We start from the raw sequence: 13,732 nt of genomic DNA on the forward strand, positions 1-13,732 counted from the left end.
CTTCCCCTGTTCCTCCTCAAAACTAGCTTTCACTTCCATGTCATCTTTAGCTTCAACATCAACCCTCACTTTCTTATGACGAGGCATGTTAGACGAGTCTTCAGACTCAGAGCCCTCATGACCCTCAGAAATGTGGGCATTTTCCACCAAAGGATCTTCCCTATTAGCTCGAGCTTTACCCTTCAAATGCTCATAAATTAGCAGTATGAGGCCTTGGTGGGCAAAAGTATAAAGTTGATAAGAAAACTTTGGACCACTTTTTTAAACCCCCATGAGTTGGTCAAGGTTGTGTTAAGTTGTCTTGTTGTGCTTGTTAGTTCCCTATTGCTATCATATTTTAGTTGGTTGGGTTTCTATTTGTTGTCCTTGGTTGTCATGTTGTTGTTTTCTATGAAGGTTCTTTGTTTTCCTGTTGTGCATAATGTTTTATCATTCCTAATGTAAAAGGTTTTGCACCCTTTCAAAAACCTTCTTATCTTAATAAAAAAACATAGGTCACATAGGTATTAATCTCCTTGTTTCAACAAAAAAGGTTAGTTTGGATATGCATAAAAAAATGGGACCTTATGTCTAATTTATTGTTTATATCAATTTAAAAATTAATAAAATATGATACATGAAATATTAAAAACTATGAAAAATATCTATGCACTAGATACTATTGTTACAAATCTATGTTTAAGTATTTGTAATTTTATCCTTCTTGTAAAAAAATGTTGTGTTATGGAATAAATGTCACTTTTAAAAAATACTGCCAGCTATTAAAAATAAGTCATTAAAACTTACATAAAAAAATTCACAAATAATTTTATTTTTTTAAAAATATTTAGATGAACTACATAAAAAATCTTAAAAATTAAGGAAATATGGTTAAAATTAGGCCAAGGAAATACACTAACAAGGCGTCTCCACCTTTACAAGAAAGATGCAAGTATTTCACCATTATTTTGTTTTTGTTTTACCTTAAGTTCATCATGGTGATCTCATTTTCTATTTTGGAGGAAAAGTGTGTGACAAATCATGTGGCTAGTTCGAAAAAGGTACTAGTGAAGAGCTTATAGTTTACCTAAGCTCCTTGGGAAGAGTCTCAAAAGATAAGCATCTAAATAGGAGACTTATTGGAAAGAGCTATAAAACTCTTTAAGATTATTCCATAGGGTTTCCCTTTCTCTTGCATATATCAAACTTAGGCATCTAAAGGGGATGATCATGATAGACTTTTCAAAAGGATATCTAGACATAGTTCTTGAAAGTTATAGGTCTTTTTTGAGTGTCCTAGTTAAAGGTCCTTAAGGGTGTGTTTAATATTTTGAACATCCTACCTAGGCTAATGAACTTGTGGGGTCATGATGTGTGAGTGTTTGATAATGAGCATTAGAAGGTTGGGATGTTTGATTTTTTTGTTAGGTGGAGGCAATATGATTAAAATTTTGGGAGGATCATGTGGTGTTCAATGGGATGGATGTAGAAACTTGAGTTGAGGGGATAGAAATGTCTAGTTGAGGTATATGGGATGAAAAAGATTGGATATTAATATGGTTGACATGGGATATGATCTTGATATGCAAGCATGTGGTAGGGTTAAGATTAGTGGCCTAGGAGGTAGAAGGTTGAGTAGAGGTTGGAATGGAGGATTGGGAAGTGATAAGTTCACTAGAGGTGGATGAATTGTTTTTATGATTTTGGGGATTAGAAGGTGGGGCTTTGGAAGGACAAAAAAATCATGAGGTGGTTTATTAACTAAGTTAGCTAGCACAACGAGGTATTGTTTATTATTTTTTTAAAGATATAGTAATTCATGAGGTCTACTGTTTGCGGGTCTTGGGAAAATCCCTTTATGGAAGACTCATCAAAATTGGAATCCAGAGGGATTACGAGTCGGAATGGGTTCTCTAAGGGGACTTGATGAACAACTTCTTCATATAAGATGTCATTAGATGTGGAGGTGGGAAGGCTTTGGGAAGCCATGTTTTTCATAGTTTGAGACCCAAAGATGGGGGTGGATGTTTAGGTGAAGTTTAGGGAAGGTTGGAATGGTTTAGGGATGACTATTAATAGTTAGTGAGGGTGAGGCTTTGCGAAGCCATGTTTTTCATAGTTTGAGACCTAGAGATGGGGGTGGATATTTAGGGAAGTTTAGGGAAGGTTGGAATGGTTTAGGGATGACTATGAATAGTTTAGGGAACACTTAGTGAGGTTTAGTGCGGGTTGGGATGGGTTAAGAAAGATTTAGGATAGCTTAGGAGGATATAAGGATGGATTAGTGAAACCTAGAATGGATTAGGTGTGATTAAGGGTGGTTTAGTGTAGATTAGGAATGGTTTAGGAAAAATTGGGGTGGCTGAAAGGGATTTTTAGGGATGGCATAGAGATGATTAATGATAGATTAAGGAGGATTAGGATGGGTCAACATGAATGGATTAAGGAAAATTAGGGTTGACTAGGGGTTTGAATGGTTGGAGTAGGGATAAGTAAGGATTGATTAGGGATAACTAGAGATGGATTAGGTATGAATGAGGATCATGATTTGAAAAATGAATTACTAAGAGATGCTAAGTGGATGAAAGATCAAAGATGTGCTAGGTAACCTAGATCCTTAACAAGATGATGGTAATTCTAATTAGGTTGGCTAGTTTCCAAGAAAGATAGGACTGGATAAAATACCTTGAGTTGGATAGTCCCCAAGGTAGATTTGTTAAGTGATAGGTTAACCTAGGTTGGATAATCCATTTGTTAGGTTTGGATTACAATTCAATGGATTCAAGATCAAAGATCTATATTAAACCCTTGACAAGCTTGATTTTGCTGATGGTTATGGATATGGATTTGGCTTGGGATGACTGGACAAATAATCTAGGGGCTATGAATGATAGAAAGGAGATGAAGAGAACCTAATCCAAGGTCTAGGAAAGGTTTGCAAGTTATGGCTAGGATAATGGATGAAAATGGCAAAGTTAAGACTAGGATTTTGGATTAATGAAGATTTTAGTGAAATGGCTTAGGAAAAATCTAAAGATGTATAAAAAGTAGTTATCTTAACGTAAAGCTAAAGAAACCTGATCAAAACCAGATGACTTAAATCTCACACACTAAGCTTTGATTTCTCTAGGCTCGAAAAAAACTACAAATTGACATTAAAAAAAAATCTGCACTGTTGGGAAATTCCCCCGTCCGATTTCATCAACAAGGGTATCGATTGACACGGGATTTTCCGCTTATTCCGTGAATCTTAGGCGACAGATGAAAACAAAATATTTGGCAACAGGGATCCTGCGCGTCCGATTGAAAATCACCCAGTTAGTTGGACTTATCTTCTATTTTCCGATCATAGTCTGCAAATCCTCTGCAGAAACAGGGGATGTGCATTGAATTACTAGAAAAACAGATCGGATGGCTCAGGGGTCGCTCAAGTAAGGTGTGAGCCATTACTCACCATTTTCGAGGGATCAATATACCAGAGTAGCATGCAATTTGAATAAAACACTTAAATTTCTGAGGTCAGATGATATTCCAGAAGCCATTCTGTCAATAACAAAGCCAATTGGTTAAAAAATTAACTAGACCGTGTAGGATATACCAGATCCCTTTCACTAAAGTAAATAGGTTTATTGGGGTTTTCAAAATTTCTCATAAAATTGTGTAAAATATCAAACCCACAAAAGAAAACATCATTTGCAGATAATAATCAAAGTGAATTGGAAAAAGGGACACTACCTGAATGTTCAGTGCGTACCACAGTGCACATGAAGCTCTTAAACAGACGAAAAGCTATTATTTGGAGTTGAGTTGAAATAAAACTAACTGGAAGTTCTGGGCTTGGAAAGGCGAGGTCGCAGGGTCAAATCCCGGTAGTATCTTTGTAATCCTCAGCTCTGGAATTCTGGTCTTGCACGGATCCCTCTCTGTGGGGCCATTTTCTCCGTAGTACAAGTCTGCAAATATTTCAATTTTAAAGCTTGAAATAGCATACCATCTCCTTTTCGTTATGCAAGTCTGGCAAGATGTCAAAAAAATGATCCATGTTAAAAGGGGATCACATTAGATAAACTTGTTATCTTCAGACACTTTATCCACAAACAGGGAACAAAAACAAATCCCAGAAAATGTGGTCTCCGACATGATGGAATAGCTAAAGCTTATATCAGACATGGTGATATATTGATTAATCACAAAATCATTTTTCCTCATTAAATCAGATCTGATCGTATGAACAGTATTAAAGCAAAACCCCTTTTACTCAAAAAGGCATGAATGCAATAAACCTAAAACTTGCCAAATCGACGCAATCTTTGGAATGAAAAACACACAGATAGGTATCAATAAAACAGAGAATTTCAGCTTAGGATCTTAAAACCAATCAATGATATCAAAAGAAAGCAAACTCCGACAAGCCAATAAAGCTTCATGTCTAATGAAAAGGGACCTGTATTTTTACCCTAGCATCTGAACAAGAGCATAAACAGTATCCAAAAATCATTTTGCTTGCACTGTTAATGAATGGATTCTCCACGCAGGTATAAACATAGAAATTTCCAACATTTGAACAATCTATGGCTTCCATGTTGTTAGCATTCATTACAGTGAGTGATGCGAAGAGGTGAAGAAAGCCATATATTGTTCATATGATGAAAGTCCATGAAACCCTAGCATTTCATTTTACATGAGCAGTGGCATGCGTCCTTCCTCAATGGCCGAAAGGTGCTCTCCGAAACGATGGTCTCAATTCCATAATAAACTTTGGAGGACCGTAGGAGACATATCAGTCACTCAACCTTTAATGGTTATGTACTGTACTTATATTGAATACTCTTCATATTCTCCAAGCCAGCTCATGAAGTTTGTATATAATGTTATAAATTTGGGTGCGGGATCTGTGCAACCAGAGGAATGCATCAAGCACATAAATTAAGTGATCCATCCTTTTCTCAGTACTGTAATTAAATGCAATTTTATTGGTTATGCTAAATATGTCCTCTATAATAGAGGCTATATCCGCTATTTAGGGGGAGCGTCCATCTTGCCGTCTAAAAAGAGAACCTTATACAGGAAATACTTTTAGCATTTTTTTTGAAAGCTCTACTTTTTTTAGGTGGCTGGATAGTTGGGTCTACCTAGGGTAGAGTTCTACAAATAGGTGTTACAAGGTCTTATCTTTTTTTGATAAATGGAAGTCTTATTTATTAATTTGTCATTTTTATGGAGGGCAGGTCTTATCTTTTTTTGATAAATGGAGTTTTATTTATTAATTTGTCATTTTGAGTGAGTAGGTTTGAGGTGGGATAAGATCATCAATCTAAGAAATTATTATGACACTCTCAATCATCAAAAGTTTTTGTCTTCCGTTTGTAGATTGTGTGAGTCGGTTTGTTGTACAAGTTAACACCTCTCGGTATGTACCAATGTCAACCACCAACATGGTAAACATGTGGACTATAATATACAACTCCATTTGGAATTCTCCTTTCATCATATTTAATCATTTCCTAGGGTTAGGAGAAGGCAAAAACATCAATGTATGTTGGAACAAGATCCTACTAGCATGGTGTATCTCATTGATTCTGATGAGGAAAATCCTTAGGCTTTGCCACTATCCTCCATTTAGAATAGATTATTGCATGCATCAACCCCAGATCAATCTTTCAACAATTCTCTAGTTATTCTAAACAAAATGGCTAAGCATCATTTGATCTTCATTATGCATTGGATTTGCGAATATTTTCCTAATCAATTTCCTTAAGGATGATGTTATTTCAACATCTCTTAATCATAATCTTTGAACTTCCTACATTGGGTATCTCCAAATCGCAATCCCCACTCTTTCCTACACCAAATATCTCCAAATCTCATCTCAATTTCCTTTTTGTTTCACCATTTCTCCTTCCCAAACTCGCAATTTTTTTCTTTCATCCTAGCTCATTGTTGCATCTCAACCCTTGAATCTTTGACTTTAGACCTTTGAAAATACCAATGCTTTTTATGAAGTAAAAATTATTTGAGTGACATTCTCTACTCCCAATTCTCTAGGGGAAAAGACCTAGTAGTTGAGCGCATTCCAATTCTTGTGATAGAAGTTGTTGATTTAATACCCCCATACTTGTTGATTTAATGTCCAATTTTTGTACAACTTTGCACCAATAGTTGTGATTTTAAAGTTGTTATTGCTATGATGAGTACCAATAATTAAATGAAATATACCATTTGTTGTAAAAAGCAACCAATCATGTGATGCCATATCAGTTGCACAAGTATTAGGGCCCCTTTTGCACGCCTATTGGTCTCACTTTTTTTTGTGGGTTGTTTTGGGCACCTTGGCAAAAAGCATGCTGATGTGGCATCATATTTGATTATGTGGCATTGAAACCTTAGTTATAAGAAGGGGACTTGCCAGGTAAGTTGTTATAAAAAATTGGGAGTGATTTGAAATTTCCACATAGGATTTTGAGAAGCACAAAGTTAGGGTGCACAACTAATGGGTCCTCTCCCCTAGTTCCTCTTGCAATTTCACCCTTTGAGCATGTGAATACTTGAATCTCCATAACTGAAACTAGAAAAACCACCTACCACCCTACATGACCTAACATTCCATTAATGGGCTCAAATAAATGTGATAAAACTAAGGAAGACTTTCAAATTACTTCCAACACATGTGCATCACTCAAAGACATGGTTAATTTCTAGGAATATAAATGGTTGTTAATGCAAAGGGAATTCTAAGTTCATATACTTGACCATGTGAAAATGTTGTTAGTACGAATGAGTAACCTATACAATTGCAATAAAGATACTCTCTCCCTCTAGTACCACTTGAGGTGGATTTGGGCATGGAATTTTGAGCCTAAAATAGGCCTTCAATCTCTAAATAATTTAGGCGAGTTCATTAGTTTTCACATTTTAGCATTTTATCAAACAAATTTTTAATTTATTATAGTTTGAGAACTTTTTCTCATTTATTAGATTTAAGGATAAAACCCATTTTGATTTTATGTACTTATATTGAATGCTCTTGATATTCCCCAATTTGGGTCATTAAGTTTCTATATAGGTTTGTAAATTGGGGTGTAGGGTCTCAATGTAACTAGATGAATACACTAACACTTGGACCAAAAGGAGGTGCAATGACTATACTAATAGTAAAATATACTTTGAATAATATTGTGGAGGGCACAAAAAATTTGGAAAATAAAAATTGCCTTTAATAGTAGTAATTAATTATGACATAGATATATGTGACCTGCATTTGAAGATTTAAACTTAGGAATTTACATATATGTATCTATAGACAAATGTTTACATATTGTTGCTCAAAAAAATGTATTGTGCTATGGTCTTTAAAACCAACAATATAAATATGTTGCTAGTATTATTCTCTATAACGCTAATAATTATAATATTTAAAGAGCTAAACCAAAACAATTAGATACCAAAAATAAATGAAAAGTTCTACTAGAAAGTAAATAATTTAAATAAATAGATAAAAAATAAAAGTTAATGTAATAAACATACTATAATATTTGTAGATAGTTATTATAAAATTTCATTCTATTTTTTTTATCAAATACATTGAACTTTATATATACTCTTTTCTCTATATTCCTACTCAATGCTGAAAATAGAATTTCTATGAAGAATTATGTACTGTTACAATAGGAAAGCATTCCTAAGATGACGAATTACAAAGTTTTACATGTAAATCTTTATGTTCTTTGTTTGTTGTTTTAAATTCTAGTTTAAATAATTATAATAAAAAATAACAAAATGAACAAAAAGACTTTAGTCTCTCATTTTTTATATAATGTATATTTGTAAAGGGCAAACAAAATATTAATAAAATTATTTAATGATCTAATTTAAATATATTAATATAGATATGCATCTTTTTAAGAGCATCAAATCAGTCTTGAATCAATTAATTTTGTTGAGGATTATATTTATTATGTCTTAGGATTATTTAAGAGTTTTTTTTTTTGTTTAAAAATTATTTTATATCTTTAAAATTTAAAATTATTTAAGAAATATTTTATATTTTTCATATTATTTACTTTATAATCTGTTTTACTTACTGAACGAGTGTTTATTTTTATTTATTTAAAGATCTTTTATTCACTTCAAGGTTTATTTTATTCCACTTTAAATTTACATAGAATTTATTCTATTTACTTTCTTTAATTTGCGTTTAAATTTTTCTTTTTGTACTTATTGATTATTTTGTTAACCTACAAATTATTATTTTTGTTTAGGAATTATTTTATTTGAAATTTTTAAAATCTTAGACATCCATGGAGGTTCTTCTTCTAAAAGGGATGAAATTCCAGGTTGGAAGAGAAACAACTTGGTTTCTATCTAGAAGCTAGGCAATCTAGCACACACAAAAGAATCAACTTGCATTTGTGATAAAAATTTGGAAAACCTGTATATAAACATAAAGAGGATTTTGTAAAAAGAGAATCCACATGCAAATTTCTAGACACCTATCTATTGGCAAAGACTATAAGGAGGTCAATTCTAATATCCCATGGACTTATCTCATTTTCAAAACATTAAATGCATGAAAGAAGGAAAATCAAAGTAAACTATTTTCCAAAACATGGTTAGGATCCTAGGAATTATGGGAATAAGTCTTCAATCATTGAAAAATTAAAGGCCAAGTTAATTAACATAACACTACCTTGCCTTTTGGTCCCTACCTATCTTCAAGACTCCTATTGCCTCAATTTTCATGCAAGGAACCTATTAAAATTCATTCAAACATATTTAAGTTTCTAGTCACCAAACAAAACAAACAAAAATATTAAAATTATATCATCTATTATATGTCTTACTATTTGTAAAGAATAAGATACAACAACTAATAACACCAATTAAACTAGCTTGCCACATTAAATGACAAAGCAATGCCCTAATTTTTTGTTAAGGACAATGGGCACTTTGTTGAAGCTATTGGTTTCAATCATCAAGAGTTTTCTATCTTTGGTCCATAGGCTATGGGTATATGCATGAAGTTGTGGTACCAAAAAGGTGCCACACTTCAAAAAAAATTTAAAAAGCGCATAAGGTGCACGCACTATAGGGTGTGCGCTCTATAGTGCGCACGCCTTATAAGGTGTACGCCTTATGTGCATTGTAAACTTCAAAAAAACCCCGATTCGCATTTTGGATGCATTCTGCATTCCAAACCCACATTTTGGCAATTTCGGGTGCCATTTTCTTTCGCTCGCCCTTTGTAAAAGGTTGAAATTGGGCACTAAGTTGTCCATCTCTCATCAAAATTATGCCACGCCATCGAAGAGCTCGAAGAGGTATGTATTTTTATTTTCTTATTGTCATTTTTTTATTAATTTGAAGATTAAACTAGGTTTATTGATTTAAATTTATTTTCATTATCAGGAAATGAGATTAGACAAGAAAATGTTGAAAACATTCAATCGCCTCCTCATGAAGACCATATTGAAGAAGAAGCACATCAAGAACCTCCTACAATCCCTAGACATCCCATAGGTACACAAGAAAACCTATTAGGTCAAATAGAAAATAGCCAAAAAGAGATTGAAGGTTTAATCACAAGGCTAAAAGATCCCACTGGAACAAACTCTCATAGGACAAACCTTGCCAGTTCTTTGCAATCTATTGTATCTCACATACAATCTGTGAGTGGGAAAATAAATTTTTGGTCCCGTCAGAAGGAAGAACAAAAGCAATTTTATGCTAACAAATTATCATATGCGGCAGTGAAGAAAACAAAAATTAATAAATTTGACTTGTGTGCTCTTTTTATGGACCCCTGAATGAATCAACCTTTACACCTTGGATGTAGGAGATTCCCTATTCATTGGTGTCATCATGAAGGGATTAAGAACAATTTTTGGGATAGGTGGTGGATGGTATTTGATCAGCCCTCATGCAATAATCATGAGGTACCCCAATACTTTTTGAGAAAACTATATTGTGAGTTTGTCCTTAATGAGATCCCAAACTATTTTGATTTTCTAGATTTCCAAGGTAGCTCGGTGGGGGTTCCTCGCATGATAGAGAGGGTGCACAATGTGATCCAAATCTCCCACCAAGACCCTTAGCCAGACCTATGGTGGAGCATGTTATTATTCCTTCCATTGTGAAGGAAAGTATTGAGGTCGAAACTCTAGACTTGATTAGCTCACTCACTCAGACCCTTATACAGTATGTTAGGCCTCTAGTAGAGAGTGATGCGAGTGATGATGTTGATTCTTCTAGGCATCGAGTTCCAACTCATTTTTGTCGATCTTGTGGTTCTCTTTGCACTTATGATCCTAATAGTTCTAAGAATGCACGTGCACGAGTGGAGTTTGCTACAGAGAACATTGTTATGATAGAATCCTTGCTGAACGAAACATTTGGCATTGATACCCAGGTGAATTTCATTACAAGTTCATTTCATTCTTTTTATTAAATCTTATATGTAAATTTGAGAATATATCTAAATTAGTGAATTATTATGATAAAAAATCAGGGTCAAAGTGTTCACAATACTAGCAACATTCTTGCAGCACCCTTTTTCACTACTTCGTCGACTTCACAGGTGTACAATGAGTGAAGAAATATAATTATTATATGTAGATAGTTGAACCTTATGTGAATGATTTTCTAATTACTCATTTTGGATGTCAAATAGTTTGATGCTAGAGCTTCAACATCAACACCTCGTAGTGTATTTCATCAACAATCTTTCACCCAGGTAAACAATTTATCTTTAATGTTGTTATTAAATAATATAGATAGTTTTGGCAATTAATCAATATACTTTGTTTAATTTTCAGGTGTTGACATCAGAGACTCCTCCTGCTGTCTATGAGTCAATGGAGCGCGGTGTTGTTGCAACAGTAGAAAGTTCAATTGCTTTAAGTATGAGACGTATTTGTAAATTTAGTAAATTTAGCATTACATTTGTTATCTTAATAATATGTTATTAAAAATTTTAACGACAATTGTATTTAGTTTTATTTATATTGTGATGCTTACAGGAGGGGCTTGTCACTCCATATCATGAACTTGCACCTGTTGTGGATGAACATCATGATTATTTGTATGCGGTAAGTGACTATTCTATTATATGTCATTCTAAAATTTAATTTTTGTATATGCTAACATCATTCTTTTCATTGTATCAGGTGGAGTTACAAAAAAGTCTGGAGAGGAGGTCGAGTGGACGTACTCGAAAGACACCTGCATCATATACATCTCCATCCCCTCGACAGGCAAAGATATCTCGTGATCTATTTCCTTCCCCTAGAGGGAAATGAATAGAATAGGTCCTATGTTGTATGCCTATATGGCAATTTTGAACATATGTTTTGTATTACGAATATGTGACATTCTATCGCCATATGGCTTTTGGCAAGCTCCTATTTGACTTTATTGGATACCATGTTGTATGCCTATATGGCAAATTTGAACATATGTTTTGTATGACGAATATGTGACATTCTATGTCCATATGGCTTTTGGAAAGCCCCTATTTGACATTATTGGATATCATGTTGTATGCCTTTATAGCAATTTTGAACATATGTTTTGTTTTATGAATATGTGAAATTCTAAGTCCATATGGCTTTTGGCAAGCCTATTTGTTTGTATTGGATATATTTGATAGTTTTAACGGTATACAATGTTGCATGGATTTGTAGCTTTTTGGTTAATACAAATCATTTATCATGGTTATCCATAATTGCAGTAGAAATGATTAGATGAATAATTGCACAAATTTTATTGTTACTTAAGCTTTGAACCTAAATATGTGTTTGTAATCCAAGACACAACCTTATGGAGATCAACCCAAATTCAATAGTTATAGTCGAAATAAGACTATATAAAGGAAACATGGAAAGAACCAAAATTAGACAATGTAAGACACCATTGTACCAATACCCATTCTAAAAAAATTGCATAGCCCATAAACTTATATTCATCTAATGCATGCACTTAGGCGATTTTGCTGCTAGAATGTGGCCCGCAACGATCGAGCGAGTTGGAGAGCAAAAAGAAGGCATTCCCAGCGTAAACCCGACCACCCCGACGCGTACGAGCTAACAGTTTGGTGCCACAACATGATCTTGTAGGATCAGATGAATCATTCTTATGATTACCGAGTGCCGAGAAATGTGATGCCGAATATTGACAACATTGGGCAATTTGAGCACTTGGGTGATTTCCCTGCTAGGGTGTGGCCCGCAACGATCAGGCGAGTTGGAGAGAAAAAAGAAGGCATTCCTAGCGTAAATCTGACCACCCCGACGCATTACAAGATGACGGTTTGGTGTCACAACAAGCGGATTGAAAAATGGGGCATTGTGCAACTTTTCATTAAACTCATCTGACGTTTTTTGTCGCAACCGAGAAAGTCACCACGAGCAACTAGATATGAGTCTACCAAGACCGAGAGGATTTATTAGAGTGCCATAACATGACCCTGCAAGATCAGATAGATCGTTCTTATGATTAACAAGCACCGAGAAACGCGATGCCAAATATTGACAACTTTGAGCAATTTGAGCACTTGGGCGATTTCGCTGCTAGGGTGTGGCCCGCAATGATCAGGCGAGTTGGAGAGAAAAAAGAAGGCATTCCTAGTGTAAACCTAGCCACTCCGATGCGTACAAGTTGACGGTTCGGTGCCGCGATGAGCGGATTGAAAGATGGGGCATTGTGCAACTTTTCATTGAACTCATCTGACGCTTTTTGTCGCAACCGAGAAAGAGTCGCCATGAGCAACTGGATCTGAGTCTACCAAAACCGAGAGAGGATTTTTTAGAGTGCCATAACATGACCCCACAGGATCAGATGGATCATTCTTATGATTAACGAGTGTCGAGAAATGTGATGCCGAATATTGATAACTTTGAGCAATTTGAGCACTTGGGCGATTTCGCTGCTAGGGTGTGGCCAGCAACGATTGAGTGAGTTGGATAGAAAAAAGAAGGCATTCCTAGCGTAAACCCAACCACCCCGACGCGTACGAGCTGATGGTTCTCTGTCGTGATGAGCAGATTGAAAGATGGGGCATTGTGCAACTTTTCATTGAACTCATTGACGCTTATTGTCGCAACTGAGAAAGAGTCGCCATGAGCAACAAGATCCGAGTCTACCGAAACTGAGAGAGAATTTTTTAGAGTGCTATAATATGACCCCGCAAGATCAGACGGATCGTTCTTATGACTAACAGGTGTCGAGAAACGCAATGCCGAATATTGACAACTTTGAGCAATTTGAGCACTTGGGCGATTTTGCTGCTAGGGTGTGGCCCACAACGATCGGGCGAGTTGGAGAGAAAAAAAAAGGCATTCCTAGCGTAAACCCAGCCACCCCGACACGTACGAGCTGACGGTTCGGTGCCGCGACGAGTGGATTGAAAGATGGGGCATCGTGCAACTTTTCATTGAACTCATCTGATGCTTTTTGTCACAACCGAGAAAGAGTCGCCATGAGAAACTGGATCCGAGTCTACTGAAACCGAGAGAGTATTTTTTAGAGTGACATAACATGACCCCGTAGGATTAGATGGATCGTTCTTATGGCTAACAGGTACCAAGAAACGTGATGCCAAATATTGACAACTTTGAGCAATTTGAGCACTTGGGCGATTTCCCTGCTAGGGTGTGGCCTGCAACGATCGAGCGAGTTGGAGAGCAAAAAGAAGGCATTCCTAGCATAAACCCGATCACCCCAACGCATACGAGCTGACGGTTCAGTGCCACGACGAGCG

At 35.4% G+C, this 13,732-nt stretch overlaps 1 long non-coding RNA gene across 2 annotated transcripts; it reads right to left on the reverse strand.

Moving 5' to 3' along the window:
* Nucleotides 1-3,071: 3,071 nt before the first annotated feature.
* Nucleotides 3,072-4,706, reverse strand: LOC131042268 (uncharacterized). Of its 2 annotated transcripts, XR_009358153.1 has the most exons (3): nucleotides 4,436-4,683; nucleotides 3,715-3,993; nucleotides 3,072-3,522 (listed from the first exon to the last, which is right to left on the reverse strand). It is a non-coding gene; the product is annotated as an uncharacterized LOC131042268 (long non-coding RNA). The 2 variants fall into 2 exon arrangements; XR_009105157.2 differs by lacking the exon at nucleotides 3,072-3,522 and having other exon boundaries at nucleotides 3,586-3,993; nucleotides 4,436-4,706.
* Between the last annotated feature and the right edge of the window lie 9,026 nt (nucleotides 4,707-13,732).

Source organism: Cryptomeria japonica, chromosome 1, assembly GCF_030272615.1.
Source record: "Cryptomeria japonica chromosome 1, Sugi_1.0, whole genome shotgun sequence".
Taxonomy (NCBI): Eukaryota; Viridiplantae; Streptophyta; class Pinopsida; order Cupressales; family Cupressaceae; genus Cryptomeria; species Cryptomeria japonica.